Below are 7,412 nucleotides of genomic sequence, written 5' to 3' on the forward strand. Positions count from 1 at the left end.
TTTAATATCATCCCACCACGTCTTAAGTGCACGTGGAGTGCACCGAACCCGATACATAACACATATCTGATGTACACAAAATGAAACTAAAATTAAAAAAATAAAAATAAAAATGTACGTATTTAACTACTACTACTGCTAATATATGAAATTAAAATACATACCTGTTGTTCAAGAACAACTCTTGAGACATGCTTATCATGAAACCTCCTAGACACCTGTCTAAGATGGCTGAAATTCATGGCCCCAGTAGGAAATTCAAAATCGACTTACTGATACTGAAGTAGCAATGGAGTGTCCGACTCAGCTCCCTGATTTCCATCTCCATAAGTGATTGGTTCATCATCTAGATCACCCATGGGATTGCTCTAAACCAGTGCACTATTACCACTGTTTTCATCTTCCTCACCGTCATCACTCCATCTTGTTTGGTTATTATAGACGTATTCGTCGTCGGAATCCATTTTTTTCGTTAGAACTAGAGAAACTAGGTTGAAAACAAATGTGTGAAATGACAAAAGTCCGACTGTCGCGCGACATTTAAACAGACATAGCACACGACATTAGTAATAGCGTGCGACAATACCAATGGTGCACAACAGTGGTACTGGCACGCGACATTGCAAATGGCGCGCATGGTGGGTCTACAATCAATTTTGCGGTCGATATTTGCGACCACTTAGAGTTGGTCAAAATTTACGTCTGAATTCTCCAAATTTAGTCTTCAAATTTGAAGAGTATACTACCACCACCTAGAGATGCTCTTAATTTATTGTGTTGGCTTTCTTTGTTTGTTCGAGCAAAATGAAAATAATGTGTGAAGTTTCACTTCAGTTTAATTATTGTTGCATTTGTATTTTGTTTGGGATTACAGATGCTAATAACTACAAAGGTAGCATCTACATGGTATTTAAATATATGGATCATGATTTTAAAGGTCTTTTTTTGCTAAACATTTTAAAGGTTTTTTGGATGTCCTGATATAAGGTTTACAATTAGGGTTGGAAATGGTACGGGATTCAACCCGAATCCGACCAAATCCGAATCCATTTTAACAGATATGGTTTCTATGTTTGTGACCAGAATCTGACCCGAATATCTGAAAACCCGAATCATTTTAACAAGATTTATATTTTTGATGTCTAAAAATTAATTTATATCTTACATTTATATATGAAAATCATTAAAATAGTGTATTTTTTGTGTTTTTTAATGGATATAGATATCAGAAATTCGACCCGAATCCGGATGGATCATAATATGGTAAAGAGTTTCGAGTGAAAATCCGACCCGAACCCGCTCCATTTCGAGCCCTATTTACAGTTCCCCGAATAAAGCTAGAACGACTATGTGAAGTGGAATATGGAGAAGTTTTGACCATTTGATGCGTGACTTTTTAGTTTTTATAAATTCTTTCATTTTCCAGTGCTATATGATGCAGCTGTTAATGGGAAAAAGAAGAGGCTTCGCAGCAGCTCGCACCAGGATTTGACCACACATCTCACAACCTGCAGCACCTGTTGGAATCTCTTGTGTATTTCTAAATACTAGTGTGTGTGTGCAAAGTGGAGGAGATGAACAAATGGTGTTCTCTCCACTTTAGTGTATAGTAGATAGTCCCACATTGGTTATCCACCACATCGGGTAGGGTTCGGGCCTGGGCCTGGGCTTGGGCTTACTGTTGTGGGTAATGGTTTGACCAATAGCCTAAACTTGTTTTTTTTTTTCTTGAAAGCGGCAAGTTTCAAAGTGTTCTATTAGGAGTTGGTCTCTCTTCCTCCTAACCTCTATAAATAGGACCGTGAGTCCATAGAGAGAATAGACTTGATCAGAAACTCAACTCAGAGAAACAGAAAACTCAACCAGTCTTTTTCTTCTTCTCTTCTTCCGCCACCGTAGAGAGTTATATTGTCGTTATAGAGGGTAGTCCGTTTCTAGTGCAAAGTCAGGCTGCTGTTAACCATTGAATCCTGTGGAGAAAGACGCCATGTTGTTGCCTTTCGCACCATTGGAAGGGCGAAATCTTTCCTTAAGGACGACTTTAATCCAGCGCCTTGGTTATTCCCGCCATCACGTCCTTGTTTCTTCATTGCTATTGTTCCTTCGTTTCTACTTTAGTTGTTGTGTTCATACAACTATTCTAACAATCTTAAGGAAAGAGTTTTGTAGTAGAACAAAGGAGAGTGCTTTAATACGACAATCAAAAGATAAGTCTTTTACTTTGAGTTATTGTTTGTGTTATTGGGTTATGACTTTAGAAATTTTCTAATAATTTTGTTTTTGGTAGAGAAACCAATTAAAGATTGAATATTTATTGATCTTTTGTGGTTTATCAAACCCTATATGGTTGTAGACCTTTCTCCTACATTTGTGGGAGTCAAATATGAGATTTCTATCAAGAAAAACGTCAAAGTTCGTCTTTTTGACAACTGCGTCACTCATTATGGAAACTGCTATAACTTTCAGCTCAGAGCTCGGTTTTGCAATCCAATTCTTGTGTTGGATAGCTGATTCAAAAAGCTTTCCAGTGGTATAAGGCTTGATACCCAATTCGTCCTGAGCTGGTTTAGAATTACAGTTCTTTTGAACTGTTTTTCTAGAAAGAGGAAAATATGGTAATCCGGTTTTTCAATCGGTTAGGTATCATATTCATTCACTCTTTGCAATTCTTTTGGTTTAATTATATGGTGATATTTTTGCCTTGAGTTGCATGCTAGTTTTCTTAGGAGGGAAATCCCTAAGCTTAAACTTCTTTAATAACCTAGTCAACAAATTATACGTGTTTATCACTAAGATATTAATTGGTTTGACTAGAAGTAGTTTGATATTATTTTCTTTGTACATATGTAGATGTATGTAGATGGTCTAAAAGAGACATTAAGATATTTAATATCAATCACACTCAAATTATGGATAGTAATTATAATATATTCAATACATAATTGCTTACCTCTATTGAGTGTATGTGTTGTTAAACGATGATTATAATTGTAATATTGTGAAAATACATGTTAGATGAAGTAACTTGTAGCTTATATCCAATATATCATATGTTAAAGTTGTATAGCATGCTAGTTTTGGACATTAATCATCGTGGATTTACTTTGAACTTGATGATAGATTATTGGTAAATTTTTCTAGTTGAAGACATTAATGGGTTGAGCCATTAGATGTTGTGGTAGTACTTGAGGTCTTGTTGATAGGGTATCATATCTTGCTTGAGCTCATGTAAAAAGAGGAGGTGAAGTCCTCAGTTGTTTTGCATATTCAGTGGCTAGATTTGCTTAAATATCGTATACTTTTTGTTGTGAGGGTACAGTTAAAGTTTACTTTTCCTTAACCTATGATATGATATTAACCATATTTGGCATGAATGCATTATTTAACATAGGCATGAAGTTTAACCATGTCATATATTATTAAGTAATGAGCATCGTTGTCTATGAGAAGAAACAATATGGAAAACAATCATATCCTCCTAAACCTAATTTAGTCAAGGAGATGTAAGGTTATGGATTGTCTTCTTAGACAATATCCTCCAGTGACTATTTTAGACAAGGAGATGTAACGCTTGTGGATTGTCTTATTAGGCATCATCCTCCTATGACTATGAATAAATAGCCAAGGCGATGTACAAGTGCGTTGATTGTCTCTCTATGTAAGTTGGAATGTTGAATGATGAAAAGAAGAATGATAATGATTTTATCTTGGGTAAAACCTTTTTCATCTAATTCTTCTATTCTTTAAAATTCATTTGAATCACTTGTGGATTTCCTTTCATATAGATAGCATGAATATAATATGACTATGTTTAATATGATCCATAATCATAGACTTGAGTAAAGTATATTCTTGTCATAAGAGTGCATATTATTGTTGGTGTTTCTTTTAATGTTTGTAGCGGTATAATGTGTTTTGCATATAAGTTTGATTAGGTTGAGTAACCATTGAACTGTGGGGGTTGGTGACCCATTTGCATAACACTGTTTTACCATAGTTCATTTCACAAGATAATTGGAAAGACACTGAACTACAAAGTATGGAAAGGTCTTGGGCCTATCCAAAAATGCTTCAAAATGTGGGGGGTGTCTTGCCAAGGCTATTGTGAATAAATCTAAAAGAAGTCTTTTTGAGACCTAGAATTATCTAGTAGATGTTCATTGGTGAAACTCATAATAGTGATGTTTGTTTTCAGTTGTCATGAGTGATAACAATTTTGTAGGTACCACACTATTATTAAATGTCTTATATGCTAATTTTATTTGAGGTTGTGCTTTCTGAGAAATTAGCATAGAGTGGTTGAATGTTCATAATGAACTACATAAGATAATCCCATTATTTCTACACAAGAAATTTGGAAGACTATCAATGAGTATTTCCATCATTCACGGTGATGATGTTTATATGTTTCTTGAGGAAGATTCATTAACCTATAAGGAAGTTGTCTGTCTATGAGAAGTGTCCTTTTTTTAAGGATCCAACTCCTTTAAACTGGACTCTTGATTTATTGGGGGATCTATAGGTTGAATTGGATCTTCAAGAGAAAACTAAAACGTGATAGTTGTATTGCAAAATACAATGCTAATAATAATAGCCAAGGGGTTTCAATCAGAGACAAGATTTATACTATTTTGAAACCTTGCTCATATAACTAGAATTTCTTCTACAGAATTCTAAAGACTCTAGTTGAGTAGTTGTGCGGAACTACAATACCAAGTAGTACCAGGTGATGAGCTGAAGGTATACAATTTAGTTAAATATTTGTATGAGTTGATTCAAGCGCCTATAAATGGCATGAACAATTCAACAACATATTAGTGTCATATGGATGTCAAAGTACCGTTGTTGATAAAAAAATATGTACTTTCTTTAGAGCAAAGCAAGACATATGTGTTAATCTCTTTTTGTTTAGATGATTTAATATCATGAGTGCTAGCATTGAGAATGTGTATGAGACAGAAAAATTCCTATTTGAAACACATCATAAACCGTCATTGAAAATGATAGTTTATTATGTTGTTAAACTCATTTCTCAGAATCGCTATATTCAGGTTGTCAAGATGTTGACGTTTGAATATGGTTGAAGGCCACAACGCATCTTTAAACCGGACCGGCGGATGGTATAGGGAATTTCGGGCACTACGAATTGAATGACCGGTGAATATAGGAATTAAAACTCATGTTGGTCTCATTATATTGTTATAGCACTTAGTAGAAATATTTTTCATTGAAAAGTATGGGTATTATGATAGTAAGCATGTGTTAACACCTTTTGTGGCAAATATCCATCTTATGAAAAATAATCTCCTTGTGTTTTCTCATACTAAATATGTCAATATCAATGGTAGCCAATTGTACTTGATGGATAATGTATGTGAGACAGGATATTGCCTACATTAATGGCATACTGAGCTGATAACCCATTGTGTCCTTATAAGGAACTTTGATGTATATTGTCAGATTATCCAAGTACTATAGCGAGCCATTGATTATGGATGATATTTAGTAGATTTACATCATTGTTAGAAGGGTAATATGTTGTAAACTGGATCCAGTAATGTTTATGTGTTTACCTTTGGTGAAAATTGAGTGTCTTGGATATCATCCAAGCTAATCGCCTTAGAAAAGGCATGTGATGATGCTGAGTGGCAAATCTTCCCATTGGCTCTAAACAGCCTCATGATGTGTATATGCTTTGCAATTGTCTCATTGCAATAGCTAAGACATGTTATCTTATGTGCAATGGGAAAAGAATACATGTAAGTTGAGATATAACTTAATCAAGCAGCTGCTAAAGATTATGTTAGGTTGGACTTAGTTTGGCCACATGTCTAACCGCACCACTTCTTTGGAGGCAAGTGGTTATACGTCGAGGGGGATGAGACTTTTGCCTTAGATAGAGGGCGACACTGACGGCAACCCCACCTATGTGATTGGAGATCCCATGAATTAGGTTCAAAGGGAAAACAAGTCACCTCGCCGCCTGGTATGCTATTGTCTTTCTTTGAGACGTCCCACCCTATGACTAGATAGCATTTTTTGTATACTTTGTATAACTTGAATTGCAATGAGAAAGGATGAGTTATTTTACTCTTATTGGAATCCATAGTCCATTTTTTTATAATGAGATAGTGTATTTTAACTGCAATGTACACTTGATGGATATCCACCTACGTGAATATAAAACTGGGTCGGTTCTTATGAGTATTCAAGCAAGTACTCTAAAGCATTCATGGAACACAGGCAGTGCAAGGGCCAAAAAGCACAACACCGCAGAACAGGCATACAATGAAAGAGGAATGTGGGTGCATGTCCTCTATTTTACTACAAGGGAATGTTGGTTCAAAGATTTTTTAATCCACCACTTTCACGTATTATAAGATATGTTACCCTATGACTGGTTCAAGCCCGTAAAGCACCAGTATCTTATGCATTATTTTTTCGATTCTCTCTGGCATTTCGTTAACCCATTTCTTTTGTAATATCCTATTCCAAAATAGTGGAGGACTATTAGTATTTTGAAATAGTGGGGGATTGTTGGAATCTCTTGTGTATTTCTAAATACTAGTGTGTGTGTGCAAAGTGGGAGGAGATGAACAAATGGTGTTCTCTCCACTTTAGTGCATAGTAGATAGTCCCACATTGGTTATCCACCACATCGGGTAGGGTTCGGGCCCGGGCTTGGGCTTCTTGTTGTGGGTAGTGGTTTGACCAATAGCCTAAACTTGTTTTGCCTTTTTTCTTGAAGCAAACAAGTTTCAAGGTGTTCTATTAGGAGTTGGTCTCTCTTCCTCTTAACCTCTATAAATAGGGACCGTGAGTCCATAGAGAGAATAGACTTGATCGAAACTCAACTTAGAGAAACGTAAAAACTCAACCCGGTCCTTTTCTTCTTCTCTTCTTCCGTCACCGCCGAGAAAATTATATTCCGCTTTTAGAGGGGTAGTCCGTTCTAGTGTAAAGTCAGTCTGCTGTTAACCATTGAATCACGTGGAGAAAGACGCCTTTGTTGCCTTTCTCGCACCATTGGAAGGGGCTTAAATCTTTCCTTAAGGACTGACCTAATCCGCCTTGGTTATTCCCGCCATCTTTGCCCTTGTTTCTTCATTGCTATTGTTCCTTCTGTTCTACTTTAGTTGCTGTGTTCATACAACTATTCTAACAGCACCTACCCACCATTGTGGGACGCAATTGGGACCTTCTGGAGTACAAAGCAGATATCCAGAGGGTCTGAGATTTTGGTGCGTGATACAACCCAACCTGGTGGAGTGGAAAGCGGATGTAATAGTAGCCAGTCGTACACCCCTACTGGGGGATTAACTCCATATGCTCCAAGTGGTATGCCTGCTCCAGGTCTCAGAGGTGATGGCCATGGTAATGGATTCGCGCAATACAGATTTTACTTCAAATAG

This window comes from Coptis chinensis, chromosome 4 (genome assembly GCF_015680905.1).
Source record: "Coptis chinensis isolate HL-2020 chromosome 4, ASM1568090v1, whole genome shotgun sequence".
NCBI lineage: Eukaryota > Viridiplantae > Streptophyta > Magnoliopsida > Ranunculales > Ranunculaceae > Coptis > Coptis chinensis.